The sequence below is a fragment of the Eulemur rufifrons genome, chromosome 7 (assembly GCF_041146395.1).
Source record: "Eulemur rufifrons isolate Redbay chromosome 7, OSU_ERuf_1, whole genome shotgun sequence".
Classification (NCBI taxonomy): domain Eukaryota; kingdom Metazoa; phylum Chordata; class Mammalia; order Primates; family Lemuridae; genus Eulemur; species Eulemur rufifrons.
The window spans coordinates 72,485,881-72,505,517 of NC_090989.1; positions in this window are offsets into that span (position 1 = coordinate 72,485,881).

Here is a 19,637-nt window from a genome sequence, read left to right on the forward strand (position 1 = left end):
TGTTTTTTGAGATCTGATTTGTAAAATGTTTATACATCACAACCTACCTGAAGAAAAAAGTAATTAAAATCTTGAGATGCTCACACATTTAGATAAAATACTGGCACTTTTTTTTTAAACGTTAAACTTCTTTGAGAAGTGTACCCTTTTAAAAATGTGTTTATCCTATAATGTGTTGCTAAAAAAGTACTGTGTCTTGTAAAAAAACAAAAAAGATACAAGATTTATGGATGGGAAACCAAGTCAAATTTTATTGAAGTCAAAAGTAAATGTTACTTTCTAATTACAATGCTACTTGTAGTAACCTGACATTTTACTTTTCAATGATTAAGAATTAGAGCAGATAAAAAAAAAGAATTAGAGCACATTCATTTATTCTTTTATTCATAATTTACCAACTAGAGACTCAACTGAGTTTAGGGATCATAAACAAAATTACAGTCTAGAAAAAATCCAGGAAAGACAGACATAAATAATGTAATACTCAAAAGTATGTGTGTGCCATGATATGTGCCTTGCTAAGATTTTAAATGGCACAATGAAGCTTAGAGGCAAGAGAGACATTGAAAAAACAAAAAAAGAATAGGTATTTGATGAGTAACAAAAGAGAGATGGCAAAGGGCCCCTCAATTGGAGGAAATGACTTGAATAAAAGATATGGGTACTCGCAAAACACAACTTACTTGGGAAATACTTACGAATGTAACAAGTAAACTATATTCAGAAAAGATGGTAAGATAAAATGGAGTTGACATTAATAAAAATGAAAACTTATTCAAAGTTTTTTCAATGCATTCTTTGAATTTGTTTGAATCTCTGTATCTGCTAGGATGTTTCTGGTCGCTCATATAGAATCCCAAACCAACCTGGCACTTGGGGCCACATGTAGCCTTCTGGATTCTTGAGTGCAGCCCTTGAGGGGCCTCACTTGGGCATTTGAGGACCACATGTGGCCCCAATACTGCAGGTTCTCCACCCCTGGATCATGTTCACAGCATCACCATTGGGGCTTAATTTGTCTGCAGTTCTCTGAGCTCTGCCCATCTCCATGTATAATAGCTTCCCTCTTGGAATCAGGAATTCCTTTAGAAGTTGCAGAACTTGCATGTTTATATCATCTATTTTCTCATAATCCCCCAGAAAATATCTCCTCATATCTCATTGGTCTTACTTGGGTCATGTTTCCATAGTTTAATGAACCACTGTAGTCATAAATTTGAGTATGTGTTGACTAGTTTGAGTCAACCAGGGCCTTTTTCAAGACCTAGAGATTGGGTGCATTTCCCCAAAGATACAGGTCTGCGTGAATGAAAGGTGACTATTTAAATGAAACACAGAGTCCTTTTATCAAGAGGAAATGGAAATGAATAGCAAAAAGTAGCAAATGTCCATTACTTGTTAATAAATGTATTTCTGATCATAGCTCATTGGATATTCTAAAATCCAGCAGAGAACTGCAAATATTGATGAATTAAAGCTACTTCCATAAACCATGGGAGTAAACGAAGGCATTGAAAATTCAATTCCCCAAGTATTATTAAGTGCCTGCTATGCAGAAGGCACTGTGCAGATCACTGAGGAAGAGATAAACAGTTTCAATTTTAAAGAAAAGTGCATTTGACAAGAACTCAATATATCTGATATGTCCAGTGCTTATAGATGACCATTACAGAGGAGGCTAGAAAATGAAGCTAGGCTACTCTAGATCAGAGGTTCATACCATATCTATTTTTTTAATACCCACAAAGCACTACTGGGATTTGGCCATTACCAAATCCTTCTCAAAATGTCACTCCAAGCAGTCATTCTGTCTTCCTACACATACCTCTCCTGAATTTCCTCTACAGATTATAGCATCTATTTTGAACACGTTGGTTGATAGTAAACATATTAATCCAATGTAGCCTGTTCCATTTGTGGCCAATATTGGTTTAATATTTACATTGGCATCAAATCTTTGGGTTACCTTCTTTCAAAATTTTCTCTAATTTTCCGCTGATTTCAGCTTTGTTTTTTGCAGAGCAGCTAATATGCTTTATTTGAAAGTAATATGCATCTTCTGAGCACAAGCTTTCACAATTATTTTTCTTAGGAGTTTAAAATATTGTATGCTCATATTTTTCTAAACCTTCTTTTTTTTTTTTTTTTTTTTTTTTTGAGACAGAGTCTCGCTCTATCACCTGGGCTAGAGTGCCATGGCATCAGCCTAGCTCACAGCAACCTCAAACTTCTGGGCTCAAGTGATCTTCCTGCCTCAGCCTCCCGAGTAGTTGGTACTACAGACACACCACGACACCTGGCTAATTTTTCTATATTTAGTAGAGATGGGGTCTCACTCTTGCTCAGGCTGGTCTCAAACTCCTGACCTCATAAATCCTCCCTCCTCAGCCTCCCAGAGTGCTAGAATTACAGGCGTGAGCCACCACACCCGGACTCTAACCCTTTTTGACAAGCTTATCTAAAAGACAACATATCTTAACTACTGTGCTATACTCCTATATTAGCCCTGCCTAACCCACTGCAATTCGCTGTTTTTAAAAATATGTCCTTGGCCCAGAGAGGCATACGCAGACGTACACAAGGAGAACATAGTAAGACGAGATCTTTCATAAAGGAATCATACATTAGCCTACCCATTTTTAATGCAATGACAAGCCTGAATACAGATGTTGCAGATGTTATTTGGGCCATTCAAAGACATTAAGACCAAAGCCTCTGCAATCCTAAGTACTTTCCTTCAAAATACCTTTTATTCACAGTTCCAAAATGGTGGCTCCAATTCTAGATATCATGTCCACATTTAGGACACAGGAAAAGGCACACAGGGATATAGAAAGATGTGGTACCTGTACCAAGGAAGCGTCTTTCTCGGAAACCCTAAGTTTGTGGGAAATGAGACATATCGTTGGCCAGAAGTGGAGTTTCATTTGTGAAAGGAATTAGAAACTCCTACCACAAATGTAAACTGCCCTTTAGGTTTATATTGGGCATAAGCACAGTCTCTTCTGTTGAGTACATCCTGCTGCTAAAGGTACTGACTTCACTGACAATAACACCACCGGGCAATAAGGTACAGCTTAATAATTTTATCTCTCTCTGGGATACTTTTTCTCTGACAATCTGATCTCCTGTATGATGAGAAAAGCAAGCTGTTTATAAACTATATGCTGTCTGGATGTCCCTGTAGGAAAACAATGAGGCACACACTGGAGTATGAGGAGATGGATTTTTTTCTTTCAAAATTATGAACTAGAATGCCAACATTTTCTAAATCATATACCAACAAATCATGGCCAGATCACCCTATACTGATCTAGTATAGATTCTGTTGGCTCAATATATCTAGGTAACGAGGAGAATAGCCACCATATAACCCCTAATAGTGGATATCCTTGCAGCAATATTAGCAGATAGCCTATACTGACACATCTCAGCTCACATGTGAACTAATCATGGAATTATGGACAAGGGTGACCTGGACCTGCTTGATTAACTCACTCTCCATCGTAAATGCGAGAGCTATGCCTGACCTGGCTCAAAACAAATGACTGTGAGCTGTCAGAATACAGCTAACATAATTGGCTGTGGACTTGCAGGTGGCTATCCATTCCTTTGACACAGAGTATGTAGTTATCTGGAACTTGGTTCTAAAAGTGGACCTTGTAGTAGCTAGCTCCCCCCACTTCCTCACTGTCTCCCCACATCATTGCCTTTAGAATTGGGGCCTAGCTGTGTAGGTATCCCTCTTCCAGGTGGAGGACTGCAGGAAGCATATCATCAATAAGAATGCATAAGAATATTTCATTTCATGAGATGATTTCATTTCTTTATGGAAACAAAAAGTAATTGAATATTTCAGCTTTAGTATTGTTATGACATATAGTTACTATGTAGATTTAATTACTGTTTGGCTTAGGACATATTCAGTGGCTCTTAACCTTGACTACATATTAGAATCACCTAAGAACCTCTAAAAGATATACTGAGACTCAGGCCCCACCCCTAGAAATCCTAATGTAATTGGTTTGTAGTAAAGGCAGGTTGTTCTAATCTGTAGGGATTGATAATCACTCTACTAAACGAACTCCCAAAAAACTATAGCTAATATTTATTAAGGCCTATTCAAGGCAGGATAAAGCTGACTTCCCAGAAAAACTGCTTAAGTTGTAAATGTCCATGAGAGTTATGAGTAGAAGCCGGTTTCTGACAAGGCTTAGACAATTTGAATAGCAGGTGATCTTAGGTGCTGAGCCTTTGCAATGTCCCTGCCATATTTTGGCATCATGCCTGATCTCCTAGAGGTGGTATAATGGTATATTTAAAGGTTTCTTGATATGAGACTTGGCCTTACGTTTAGCTGTTGCCTGAATATTCAGAGTTGATTCAAGAACGATTTCTTCTTTTTGGGTCGAGAGAGATATTTGTTTAAGCACCCCCATTATGTGAGTGCTTACATTGTGCAGAAAATATTTGGATTCAAATTATGTTAATAAGTGTAGCTGCTGTCTTGAAATAGGAGCCCCTCAAATCATTAAGAGCATTCATGAAGAATCTAGACCTTTAGAAAAAAAAAATAGCTTTATTTCTTGCTGCTTCTGTCCTGGTACACAGTGCCACTTTGTTTAGGGTGACCATGTTAAAACTAACTTCTGTTACTTGGAAAGGAGTTCACCTTCTCCTGACAGTGCAGCCTGGCTCTGAGATGTCTCTTAGCCCATAGCTGCTCTGATTTATTCTCTTGTATGAGACCACCAATTCTTAGGACAGAATCAAGTTACAATAGCTTTCTCCACAGTTTTACTCAGAGCACATTGTTCCCTACAACCAAAATTGTCATGCCTGATATTTTCTTCTCTGCCCAGCAATACACTCTAGAAACCAGGAGGCAACATATAACTCTTCCTCTGTTATATGTACACTGACTGACCTTATCTCAAGCAAGATAAGAGAAATCTGTATCTGCTCTAGAAAACCAAGAAATTAAGTAGTGTTTGTTTCTGTATTTTACCATTTAAGCCCATAAGCCCTATATTTCCCCAGCCCTTGCCCTTATTTTTCCCAGCAGAAACCTGGTTTGTCTCATAACATCCCTTGACTTGCCCCAACAATCGGAGAGAGAAAGTTAGAAATTTAGTGCAGGTTGCTCTGAGTTTCAGTGCTTAGAACCTGCTGAATGCAAGGAGTGAGCAGTGTACACCAAAACAATATACCTGGGAATGGGCTCACTTCTCGGCCTTTGTCAGAATGCAAACAACACTTTTCAGGGAAAGCCTCTGGAAACTTGGCCCTTTCTTCCCCAAAGAAGCAAACTAGAAATTGGGTCATACCTAGTGTGATGGCAAATTTTATGTGCCAATTTGATTGTCCCACAGGGTACTCATATTAAACATTCATTCTGGGTATGTCTGAGGGTGTTTCCAGATGATACTAGCATTTGAACCAGTGGACTCAGTAAAGTAGATTGCCTTCCCCAATGCAGGTGGCCATGATACAATTCACTAGGGTCTGAAGAGAAAAATAAGGTGGAGGAAGGACAAATTTGCCTCTTTTTGCTTCCTGCTTGCCTCTTTGAGCTGGGACACTGGTCTTCTCCCCTGACTTGTATTAACACCATCGGCTCTCCTGGTTCTCAGACATTCGGACTTGGTTTGGGATTACATCACCTGCTTTCCTGGGTCTCCAGTTTGCAAACGTCAGATCATGGGATTTCTCAGCCTCCACAATTGCGTGAGCCAATTCCTCATAATAAATCTCTCTCTTTCTCTCATATATATGTTATATATACACACAGACATATATGTGTGTGCGTGTGTGTATATATATATACACACACATGTGTGTGCATTCACATACATATATACTATTGGTTCTTTGTAGAACCCTGAGCCTAACTAGAGAGCTTCTCCTGAGCTGTCAACTCCTTTGTGCCCACTGCTGTGTTGGTTAGGTGTATTAGAGGAAAAAAATAGTAAAATCACCACTGACTCAGAGGTATCTGAAATCTGGGTTTCTTCCCTGGTTTGCCTGCTACTTTTCAGAATCCTCAAAGAACTGCTCTATTTCACTCTGCTCAGGTTTTACTCAGTGCAGACTAAACCATCCAGTATGATTACCACAGGGTTTGATGCCACTTTGGCCATCTTTGACTACCTCCTTATACGCTTATGGGTTTTTCCAATGGATTTCCTAGTAACACACTCCTTTGGCACAGGCTCAGGTCTTCCATGCCATTGAACTCTGAATTCAGCCCTGGCAGGATGTGATCTAGCTGTTTCTACTCTCTCATTCCTTATCTCAGCAATACCCTTTGAGGGCTGGAACAGAGTATTTGGTAAAGTAGTAGGAGACAATACCTATGAAGTTATTAATAGAAAAACTCTTATTTAAATCTGGTTGCTGTGGAATCTTGAGCAAGTTAATTCCCCTCTAAATCACTGTTTCCTCATTCCTCAGAGATAATTTGTAGTACAGGCTTAATCTGATTGATATTCCTTACCCATTCTAAAATAGATAGTGGGCTAAACAATGGAAGGACAATAAAGATGAATAACAATAGTGGTCAGCCCCACTCTCTTGGAACTGCAACTCCTCTGCTGTAGATACAGTCGTCCCCCTTATCTGCGGCTTTGCTCTCAGCAGCTCACTTACCTGCAGTCAGTCATTCCTGGAAAATAAATGAGTATAACACAATAAGATATTTTGAGAGAGAGAGAGAGAGAGGGAGAAACCACATTCTTATAACTTTTATTATAGTATATTGTTATAATTGTTTTATTTTATTATTAGTTACTGTTAATCTCTTACTGTGGCTAATTTATAAATTCAACTTTATCATAGGTATGTACAGAAAAAACATAGCATATATAGAGTTTAGTATAACCATAGGGGGGTCTTGGAATGTATCCCCCACAGATGAGGAGGGACTATTGTGGTAGAAAGTTCCTCTGCTCAGAATTTTGGCTCCACAGAATTGCTTAGGAACTGGACTATGTGAGAATGGGAAAAACAAAGAGGAACAAAACAGGAGATTTCCAAGGGCTACCTGCACTCACATGTTTATTACAGCATTATTCACAATAGCCAAGATACCAACTCAACAGATGAATGGATAAAGAAAATGTCAAAAATATATATATTTACACACTCCCCCTTCCCCCCCACACACACACTAGAATACTATTTGGCCATAAGAATGAAATCATGTCATTTGTAGCAACATGGATGGAACTGGAGGTCATTATGTTAAGTGAAATAAGGTAGGCATAAAAAGACAAATATCGCATGTTCTCACTTGTATGTGGAAGGTAAAAATGTTGATTTCATAGAGATAGAGAATAGAATGATAGATACTAGAGACTGGAAAGGGTAGGGGGGGAATGAAGAGAAGTTGGTGAATGGGTACAAAAATACAGTTATATAGAAGATGTAAGTTCTAATATTCAAAACCAGAGTAGGGTCACTACAGTCAGCAACAATGTATTATACATGTCAAAATAGCTAGAAGAGGACTTGAAATGTTCCCAACACACAGAAATGATAACTACTGAAGGTGATGGATACCCCAAATATCCCAACTTGATCATTACATATTCTATGCATGTAATAAATACTCACAGGTACCCAATAAATATGTAAAATATTATCTATCAATTTTTTAAAAATCAGATTTCTACACTCTCTAAATATTTTGAGTTTCCTTTCTTGCTCCTTAAGCCAGAATTAGAGGACTCCTCCTGAGTTCTCTCTGTCAACTCCTTTGTGCCCACTGATGTGTTTGTTGGGGATTTTAGAAGAAAATAACAGTAAAGTCACCGCTGATTCAATGGTATTTGAATTCTGGACTTCCTCCCTAATTTGCCTGCTACTTTTCAGAGTCCTCAAAGAGCTGCTCTATTTCACACGGTCCAGGTTTTATTCAGTGAAGAAGGCACAGTGACTGGGATTTACTCTGTCTTACCCAGACCAGACTCTTGATACTCTTTAAAACTCCAAAAATTCAATGATGTTTATTTATATCTTAATTATCCTACCTATTCAGTTTTCTGAGTGAAAGTCTCCCCTGTTTTCTCTCGAAGTCCACTTACCAAATGAAAATATGAAACCCAGGAAAAATAAATATTCCAATACTCTACCAATCCTGTGCAATTTAGAGAAAAGTAAAATGTTTCCAAACCAGTTGCCACCTGAAGATAAAATGTGATATTGTATGACTTTCAAAATATAATGTTTGAAATAATATTTTATTTTAAAAAGGATAGAAGTTGTAAATAGATAATTTAGCCTTTCTGTTTACTACACTAATTCAGGTTTAGAAATTTGGTACCAAAAAAAATGGGCCTTAATTGAACAATTTTAAGGATTGCTCCAAGACCATCTACAAACTTTAGTTACAGCTTAGTGCTTCCAGAGAAATGTAAAAGTTGGCCACCTGTAGCCAATCCCTAGAGACAAAATACCTGGCACTCTTTTTCCCCAGCAAAATCTAGCGCATGTCTTAGAGTAAATGGGGCACTGAGACGAAGGTCCACAGTGACTGCTATTCATGGTACATTTCCTCTGTAAATAAATGCGCTGTTTACATGATCATGTCAGAGCCATACTGACTAGGAAGTCTGAAAAATTCGTTAACAGAAGAGTCAAAGAGACTGGAATAAAATTACTTTTCTGATACCTACATAATAATTATGAAATATAAAATGTCAAAAAGAACATATATGTACTGTCTCATTTTGACAGATTCTCCAAAGAAAATATTTTATTCAAATTAAGGGTCAGTTTCCATATTAAGGTCATAAGAGACAGTTTTTAAATGTAGCTAAAGGTTTTCTGGACTATATGTAGTCATCTGTTTTTTAAGAATAAATATAGATAAAATAGGTAATAAAACTGGTGTGCTTCCTCTCAGAAAGAATCATGTTACATTTGTAACGTAGATGTAATTTGATTCTTTAACTTTCACACTATTTTATTTCTTTGTGCGCCAGTCTCTTCTATTGGACTATGAGGACTTGAAGGCCAGAAATGAAGTTTGTTCAGCTAGGTTGGCACAAAACAAATTTAATAAATGTTCATCAGATTGTCTCAAATATGGAAAAGGTCAATCATAAAAATTCAATAAGAAGTAATGGGTTTCTTTAGCTGACCATATCAAAGAAAAAAAATCCTGGCAAGACATGTTCTAAAGAGCACTCATGAAAAATTCATTTTCTGCAAAACAATCCTTGCCATTTAACTACAGTATGTGGCATTCACTGTACTACTGCTGATTTTTTTCTTCCGTTATTCAAAGTTACTTTACTGGTAGAAAAATTTAAGCCAGTATTCTAAGTGGTGTGTGGGAGTCTTCTCTGAGCACATATCTTGTTAATATATAATGGAATATGTGCATATATTTTAACTCCCACATAATCTTCTAAACTGCTCTCCTGAAGTCTATACAGCTCATAATCAAGTTAGATGGCTTTCTGCCTGGGATTCTGGTTGAAATCGACTCAGGGCTAAATGTCCCCTTCTGGTTCAGATTTAATAGGAAGAAAATTTCCCATTTCAGTCAGCAAAATCTTCACACCAGATGAATCTTCAGTATTCTATGTTTGCCCAGGAAGCAAATGATATAGAACAGCATTGTGAATCAAATAAATATTGGGAGCCACAAAATGTAATTTTAAATTTTCTAGTAGCTGCACTAAAAAAGTAGAAAGAAACAGATGAAATTAATTTTATAATACAATACATATGTAACCCAATGTATCCAAAATATTATAATTGCAACATATATTCAATATAAAATTATTAAGAAGATATTTTACATAATCTTTTATTTTTATAGCACATCTCTTTTCAGACTTGCCAGATTATGAGAGCTCAGTAGCCACATGTAGCTAGTAACTATCCTATTATAAGCATAGATTTAGAAAATACACAGAATAAAAAGATTGAAAGAGATTATTGAAGTACTCACTTCAGGATATATATGTGCTGCTTATATAATGTTTCGATTTTCCCTTACTATCCATAGAGATTCTTCTGTAATCCGAAACGCTGTCCAGGTCCCACAGTGCCCTACATTGTTTGGCACCACCTCCCGGCTTCACTGAGCCTCCCGCTAATGTCACTCTCTCTTCACTCTAGCCTTACGGCACCTCTTTCTGTCACTGGATCCTGACTTGGGACATGTTCCTCCTCAGGTCTGTTGCATTCATTGTTTTCCTCTACACAGAATACACTTCATTTTTGTCATCCTCAACTCAAAAATTATCTACCTCCCTGCTTTTTTGACCAATTCCTTTCAGGTCTCAAATTTATCTTTCTCAAAGAACACTATCTGAATCTCCAAGAGTTCTCTGAGAGCAGGGACTGTGTGATATATTAACCGCTGTCTTTATAGCACTTGCTGTGAAGGTCCTTCTGGTAAAGAAACAGATACATCAGGTGATACAGTCATAAACTAAGTACATGGTAGGTACTTAATTATTCTTGAATGACTGTATGACTGAGTAAATGAAAGAATAGAAATATCAGAAAGAGGCAGTGAGATGTTAAAAGTCTCGCAGTCAACAAGGGGTAGGTCCTGAACAATAGTACAACTGAGCTCACACAATTCAAGCATTTAAAGAGATTACAGTTAAAAAGAGATACAATCATTACAACGGGAAGAGCAGAGTTACAAATAAACAGGCATTCAGAAATTTTTTGTCATAGTAAGTTTCCCCTTTCTAAAGACAGCATGAGATATGTACTGCTAATGAGTGTGTAAGCTGGTGTAGCTATCCCTTCCCAGACCATACTTATGATCCAGTCAAGCCACGTTTTGATATATATCTCTAATTCTAATACAGATTCATAAGGAGAAAGTTTTGAGGATGTTTCTTGCAGTGTTGTTTATTTTAGCCAAGAATTGTAGGTAGTGTGGGTGTCCTTCACTGTAGGGGGAATGGTATCAATAGATTAATGGGTAAAATATGGTAGAAACACACAAGTGAGTACTACACAGCAGTTAGAAACAATAGACTGGACGTACACACACCATTCATATAATCTAATAATATGCATACATATGAAAACAAACACATTTTAAAATATAAGGATACACATTAAACATATCAAAATATAAAAATGATTATATATAGAAGAAGTGTATAATGATAGTGGGAATAAAAGGGACAAAAGAAAAAAATTTTAAATGTCATCATAGGTCATTGATAATGTGTCATGAATTAGGAACTATAATTAACCTGAGAAATTGAGATCCAAAAAGTAGAAGCAAAACTTAAAAGAAAAAATTAAAATATTATATATATGTTTTAAAAATTTACTTTGTCTGACTCATATTCTTTTTTGTTGTACTTTTTAAAAGATATTTCTCTCTGTATCCTTTCTTTCTTCTCTTTCTCCTTCTTCTCCTTTCTCTTTTTTCTCTTCTCTTCCCTCCTTTCTTAGCCTCTTCTTTCCCATCCCCTCTTCTGTCCTCCCTCAACACTCTGTCTCCCTTTTCTTTCTCTTCTCATCTTTAGCTAAATTACAGGGATCATTTCAGAGATGTTTGAGATGTTCAGGAGAGCTCTATATTATCTTACTAATCATCTAGTTTATAAAACAGCTTATTAAGTGGACACAGTAATCTTATTATCTACATAAATAACTTGACCAAATTATCTCCTTACAAAAACAGTGCCTATGACTCCTCTAGCAATTCTTCGTTCTTAATTCAACTCCCAGTGCCACAATATCAATGTATCTTTTATAAGTATTTACTTAATCCTATTTTGCTAGATGCTCTGGGCAAAATCATTCATTAAATAAACTGAAATAGTCATCATGCTAGGTGATGGAGACATAAAGATTGATATAATATAGTTCTCAAATTCTGGAAGATCCCATTTTAATGGCAAGGCACATAGCAAGATGTATAGGCTTGATTACTTAATATTCTGATACAGTTATTTTGACATTAGCCTTTTTGACCATAAATTTATTTTTTTCATACACTACGCCCAATTCACAGCCAGAGATCAAATAACAAGGAGCTAAGAGCATATCACTAATACCAATTAGATTCTTTATAAGAGTGCCATTTATAAATTAGGTTATTAAATATGAAGTGTTTGATTTCATTAAGTACTAAATTTGACAGTTGATATCCCTCACATTTCACATTGACACTTCTTGTTTTATTTTTATTGTGAAGGTACATCGTGAGTCTTTCAAATGCACATTTTGGCTTGTGATTTATCTTTCAAAAAAATTTTAGGGCAATTTTTGTGAAACCATGGTTAAGTCAAAAATTCATGTTATTTCTGAATATGAATTCTGTCATGGAACCAATGCTGCTGCGCAGACAGCTTGAAATATCAACACAGTGTTTGGGAAGGATGTGGCTAACAAATGCACAGTACGTTGATGGTTTGAGAAGTTCCTTTCTGGTGATTTTAATCTTGACAATGAGCCATGTGGACAACCTAAGACCAAGCTGGATAATGATGAACTGAAAGCTGTAGTGGAAGCGAATCCATCTCAACCTACATGTGAATTAGCAACAAGGTTTGATGTCACTATTGCAACAATATTGGACCATTTGAAACAAATCAACAATGTAAAGAAGCTGGATAGATGGGTTCTGCATTAATTAAAAGAGTGTCGGAAGAGAAGTTTGCCTTTCCTTGCTTCATGACATAAAGGCAAAACATTTCTACACTGTATCGTTACATGTGATGAAAATAGATTCTTTCTTACAATCACAAGCATTCAGTTTGGCAGAATGGTTGGATGAAGATGAAGTGCCAAAACACAGTCCAAGATCGAATATTCATCAAAAAAAGCCGATGGGGTCTGTCTAGTGCTGGTATTATCCACTACAGCTTCATAAACCTGGTCAATCCATTGCAGCAGATGTCTACTGCAACCAATTGAATAGAAATGATGAGGATGTTTGCGATTAAGCTGCTAAAATTGGTCAATAGAGACAGGCCAATCCTCTCGCAAGATAATGCTCAACCACATGTCACACAACGTTGCTCAAACTATAGAGGCTGGATTTGGAAACGATCTGTCATCCACTGTAGTCACCAGACCTTGCACCAACTGACTACCACTTCTTCCAGGCTTTGGACCACTTCTCACAAGGAAAAATATTCAATTCTCAACAAACTGTGGAAAAATGCCTTTGCAATTTCATCGCCACTTGCTCTCCAGGCTTCTTTGCTGCTGGCATGTTTAAGCTACCGTTAAGATGGCAAAACTGTATCTATAGTTTGGGCGCATTATTTTGATTAACTATACTGCTTCTTGTTTGAGATATACTAAACTATGCTTTTAATTTGAAATCAAACATTTCATATTTAATGACCTAATACCATGTTCTCAAGAGGTAGGGGGGATAATGAAGACACTACCCCACAACTATTAAGAAAATTATTTAGTAGAGGTTAAAAACATAATCTAAAAATAATAAAAATATAAGATAGAGATGAAAAAGGTAATTTAGCTGTGGCACACATAAACTGATTTATGAGTCCAAAATAGGGACACATCCTGTTTTGCTCAAAGGATTAGGGACTGTTTCATAGAAGATGGGCATTTGAATCAGAAAGGCAGTATTGGTAAGAAGACACCTGGGACGACATACATAGCAGCCCAGAGGCCAGGGTGTACATGGCATGTTCAAAAACCTATAGAGACATTATTGAAACTGAGAGAATGTGTACGAAGGAAAATATTTTTTTTTTTTTTTTTTTTTTTTGAGACAGAGTCTCACTCTGTTGCCCAGGCTAGAGTGAGTGCCGTGGCGTCAGCCTAGCTCACAGCAACCTCAAACTCCTGAGCTCAAGGGATCCTCCTGTCTCAGCCTCCCGAGTAGCTGGGACTACAGGCATGCGCCACCATGCCCGGCTAATTTTTTCTATATATATTTTTTTTTAGCTGTCCATATAATTTCTTTCTATTTTTAGTAGAGATGGGGTCTCGCTCTTGCTCAGGCTGGTCTCGAACTCCTGAGCTCAAACGATCCGCCCACCTCGGCCTCCCAGAGTGCTAGGATTACAGGCGTGAGCCACCGCGCCTGGCCCGAAGGAAAATATTGAGGCTGAAGAGATAGACTAGACATCTCGCAAGGATATTAATGACAGAATTGGTAGCATAGATCCATGATAGATTTAATAAGAGTAAGAGGGACATAGGGATGTCATTTCATTTACAAATGACTTACACACTTCATCAAAGCATTGGTTAAAAAAGGATGCTGGAAATCATGACTGTGTAAACCACTTTTTTTTTTTTTTTTTTTTTTTTTAGAGATAGGGTCTTGCTCTGTCACCCAGGCACAAGTGCAGTGGCCCAGTCATAGCTCACTGCAACCTCGAACTCCTAGGCTTAAGCAGTCCTCCTGCCTCAGCCTCCCGAGCAGCTAGGACTGCAGGTGCATGCCACCATGTCCAGCTAATTAAAAAATTAAAAATTTTTTTTTAATTTGTAGAGACGGAGTCTCCCTATGTTGCCCAGGCTAGTCTTGAACTCCTAGGCTCAAGCGATCCTCCCACCTCAGCCTCACAAAGAGCCGGGATTTCAGGCTTGAGCCCCTGCGCCCAGTCCACTTTTAATTATTGTATTCTATTGCAGTTTGATCTTGACCAAAGCCTCCTCTAGATAGTATTTATATAGCTGAGGTTTACTGCCATGCTCTTTCCCTTTCTATGGGAAGAAGGAACGAGGGGTGCCCTTCCTTAGCAGCAGCCCAGCTGTCTGAAGCTCCCCTTTTGTAGAAGCCCATTTATATTTACTATTCTTGAGAGATTTCTTGTTCATTTTCTTGACTCAAACTGTTCAGTTTATGTTTTTATATTTAGTGCCCTGATGATTGGTTTAAAGAGCATTTTAATTTATCTAAGTTAAGATATTAGCAAATAAAAATGGCTCAGTATCTGGCATTAATTCAGATGAATTGATGTTGTCACTTACTGCTTTGGGATGTTTCATCTTGTAATTCTGGTTATTTTAAGGACCATTTGTTTCTAGTTTCCATGGTGAAAATTAAAAAATCTGCTCCCTGGAGAAGTCTGGTCCTTGGTTATGGCTAAACTGAAAGATCAGAAAAGATTAGTCCAATGCAACTGAGAAAGCATATATGATTCAAACAATTGTTTTTCTATAGCCACAATGTCTCACTTACTATTGATTTTAGTTATATTGATATAAATGTGATATGTTGATATTATTCTTTCTCTCTGCTTACTAAATATTGTGAATTATAAGGAATGTTTACTTAAAATTTTTCCTGGCCTTAGAAATTACATTTCATTAAAAATATTTTAGAATCAATCTCTCTAGAACATACATTCTATTCATTTCAAGACTTTGATACACTGATGCTTCAAAGAAACTTGAGCTCAAACAGTCTGTGATTTTTTTTCTGGGTCAACTTGGCTAAGTGGGAACCTTTTTTCTAAGACTATTTTTCTGAGCAAGTCAGAGTTGATCAAAATAAAAATTTGCATGAGAGGTGGAAGTAAGAAGTGAGGCAAGAATCACTCCTCTCTGAAGTGGTGAAAGCATTGAGAGATAGACCTAGAGGTGCTGGTGGGTTTCAGCATGTCCTTCCTTACCACTGACTGCTGGCATTGCTAATCAAACATGGCTTATCACAAAATGCAGAGGTGACAGCCTTCTGTAGACCTTCTTATTGGCTCCCCATTGTGGCCACACACCAACAGATGAACATGCCTGGCTTCCCAGATTCCTATGCAAGCCTCAACTTGTTCATTACTGCCAGCAAGCTTACTCTGATCCTCCCTCTCCTCCTTTCTAAACCTTAATATTCAATTCCTTTCACAGATGTGTAACAGCCAACCCCTATAGTAAAGCCATCATTCCGTACTACTATTCTACTAATAGTCCTACTTTCTTGATAGAACTTTGAATGATACAGTACTTACAGGTAATTTCATTTTAGCTTTTAGTAAAAAAAAAAAAAAGGCAATAATTTTTCTTCTGAGCACTTTCCTTATAGCTAATGGAATCTCCCTTTGACTTGTGATCCCTTTTATAGTTTTGGCTTTAATTGAAACTTGAAAACTCACTTTATCTATGTTCTTCTCTGAGAAGCAGAGTAGGAAAAAATATTACACATTGCCATATGAAATATTTTGGATATTTTCTTTATTAACTAGCATTGAAATTTAAAAACAAAAGTAGATGCACATATATCAAGTGCTTAGAATTAGTTTTTTAGTCACTAAAACAATTTTCCAGTTCATATCCAAATCTGTTTATTAAAGGAAATTTGTGTACATATATACATTTGTGTATATGCAATTGGAGTACTTATCTAAAGAGAATAAACTTAAAACTAACTTTAAAATAACTTTAAAAGCTATTTTTAATAGTTTGTTTGTAAATGTTTAGCCAAAGGGAAGAGCTGATGGGAGAAGTTTTTATGAATAGAGGGCATCTCACCCATATATAAGACTGGCCTTCATCTTGAAATAAAATTTGACCTAAAACAGAGTGATGATTTGTGAGTTAAGAGAATAGGTTAAAAAGCAAAAATCCACTAAAAAAGAAGGAAAAGGGCAAGAAGGCAGTTGTTACTGAATCCTGCACTCCCGTTTCTATAATTTCAATAGGATATGGGAATAGGGACAACAGCGACATCTATCACATGGATAAAATGAGCCTGAGGTGAAGAGATGTATGGAAATGGCAAAATTCTGTGCAAAGGACCATCATAGTTATGATGATCTCCCTTTCATTTTCCTCTCTTTTCTTATCCCATATTCATAGGGGTTTCTTGCTGATAGGAGCTAGTTTGATAAAATAATCCATAGAACTCTGCCAGTGGGACTTGCTCTGTTCCCAGGCAACAGATACTTATTTTAACTATGGTCTTGCAGAAGCTATGATTCATCATTGCTGTCTAAGTCTGAAGTGACATTTAACAATGAAGACCTTAAGGAAGTTGGATCTTGCAGTGGCCTAATCAATTCAATTCAGCAAACAGTACCTAAATACCTACATTGTACTTTCAGGTTCATTCACTCATTGGGAAACATAAGCCAGGCCCTTTGCTCGGAGCAAAAAATTGGAGATACAACCGATTTGTACAAGCCCTACTTTCCTGTCGTTCCCAGCACTGCAGCATGACAATACCAAAAATTATTTTAATACATGATAGAATTTGTACTAAGTGCTACAATAAAGATAAAAACTAAATGTTAGAAGAGGAGGTGATAACTGAGTAGAAGAATCCAGCATTTTAATCAGAAGAAATGGCCTAAGTAGAGACACAAAATTATGAAAATGCAAGATACATTCAAGGTCAATTGAAGTCTTATCGGGTGTTGCTGAATGGTGAATATCCCAAGATCATCTATTATAATGGTGTTTGCCAAACTTCAGTGATTTAACAATGACATTCAAATTTTTGCCCTACCACCAAATTTTGTCAAATATACCAAACATACCATTGTTTAATTTTTATTTAATGAATTTTGTGTTGAATTTTATTTTTCAGTTAAAATTGTTCTAAGCAATCAGACTTGATCTACTAGTGACACTGTTTTCTTAATGAACATTAAATATACCTAAAACTATTAATATTAAGAAGAATATCCATCCAAAATAATCTTGAGCATTAACAGTGATATGATACTGTACATTGAGCAACTCTATGGTGGAAGATGTGTGGGGAACAAGAGGACAGAATCACATCAAGGACTTTGAATTCTATAGTACTAACTGGACTTTATGCTTAGGAATGAAAGGGTAAACATCTTTGCAATGATCAGAACTGGGCTTTGGGGATTTAATTTTAGTAGCACTGGTGTTAAGAGGTAGAAAGAGAAAATAAGACAAGGCAAAGACTGAATACATTCCAGCTTCGTTTTTTAAAAGCCAATTCAAATGTTACCTTTCTATGAAACTTGACCTAACTTGGCCAGGAGCTTAGTAAAATTTAAGTGATATTTCATTATCCTGCATTTTAAGTATATTTATCTATAGAGCATTGAATCTAGTTCTTTGCACCTATATCCTGGTCCATTGTGAATTTCTTGAACATTTATCTTCTTCATAACTAAATTCCCAGAGCTCCAGAATGTATGAAAGCTACAAAGGGATAGAATTCTGTAAGTGATAGAAATAGGATAATAGGGACACTAGATAAAAACTGTTTAATAATCCAAAAATTAACTAATTAGAGTCTAAAATGGGAAGGGATGAATTCCAGGGATTCATGGGAGATAGGGTCACAATGACTAGGTGAATAGAGATATGAAAGACTAAAGATAGTTCTCATATTTCTTTATGGTTGAAGAACATAACAGAAGGAATAATATTTCAAGTTTAAATCTATTCACTGTGAAATGGTGGTCTCTGAGCCATTAATACTGTGTCGATATACTCCTCCAAGAGAAAACTGTAAAACATTTTTATACATTTATGAGGGCAATTATACACAAGGCTTAATCCAAAAGGTGGCTGATTAAATGTCTGCATAGTTCCCTGCTGAAATGCAGCCGTGTTGTGGTGAAAGAGGAATGCACTGTTTCCAAATTTTGGCTCTGTCACTTGTCAGTATGTGTCAGAAATTGGGCATTCTATCTCAACAAATTTCAGTGCCTGCAAAAGCCAAGAGGTGTGATAATCACTGCCCTGCCTTTTTCACATGTTCCAATGAGGTAATAGTTGTGAGAGTGGTTTTAGAATTGTTTCCACTCTTCTATCCACAATAATCCATTGTGTATAGAAGAAAGCCTGATCTTTAGGAAACATAATCAAAATTATGTTACTCTTTATCTGAACAGTGTCAGTAATTTTCTATTTTACTTAGTTTAAAATCTGAACAGCTTACTAGAACTATAGGCAGAGCCCTTGCACATAACGTGTCCTTATTTGTTTACTAGCGTATTGCCAGCACTAGTGTAGCACCTGGCACATAGTACATGCTAATAAGTACTTAATAAACATATGAATGCATGAATAAGTAAATGAATGAGTTGACTGTGACCTCCTGGCTAATTAGTTGGCACAGTCAAAGCTGGAAGATGGGTCTCCTTATCCCAAGACTCTTTATTTCCATTGTCCCAAAACTGTTCTAATTCATCAAATTCTCTTCTTTTGCCTCCATGGAATCTAGGTGCTAATTTGGGTGGCATGTGTATTTGTCTGAAGTTAAATGTGTGGTCTCTGGCTATGAATCAAGTAACAAAGAGTTTGCCGTGCACTTGACCTGGCAATCACAGCTTTTTGGTCTTTTATGTTTACCAACCGATCCATATAATACACAGAGACTGTTTACATATGTATTTTCATTTGATAATACGACAATGTACATTTATCCGCTGCTTATCCGTACCTTTTGCAAGATATCTCTATTTCAAATTTATTTTGGCAAAGTGTGATACTATCCCAACATTTTATAAATAAAAAAGAGTAGAGTTGAAGGAGGATTGGATTCATCATGTAAAGGTTAAATAATTCTGATTTTGAGCAATGAATATCGATTGCTCTTTTAAGTTTTGCTTGAAGAATTCTTGTCATTGAGGAAAACACTTTTCAAGGACCTCTTGAAATGCATTCAAGGGCAAAGAGAGGGATAAAGAAGGTATGATAAACAGATGACTTTTGCATATTAAGTTGTTTTGAAA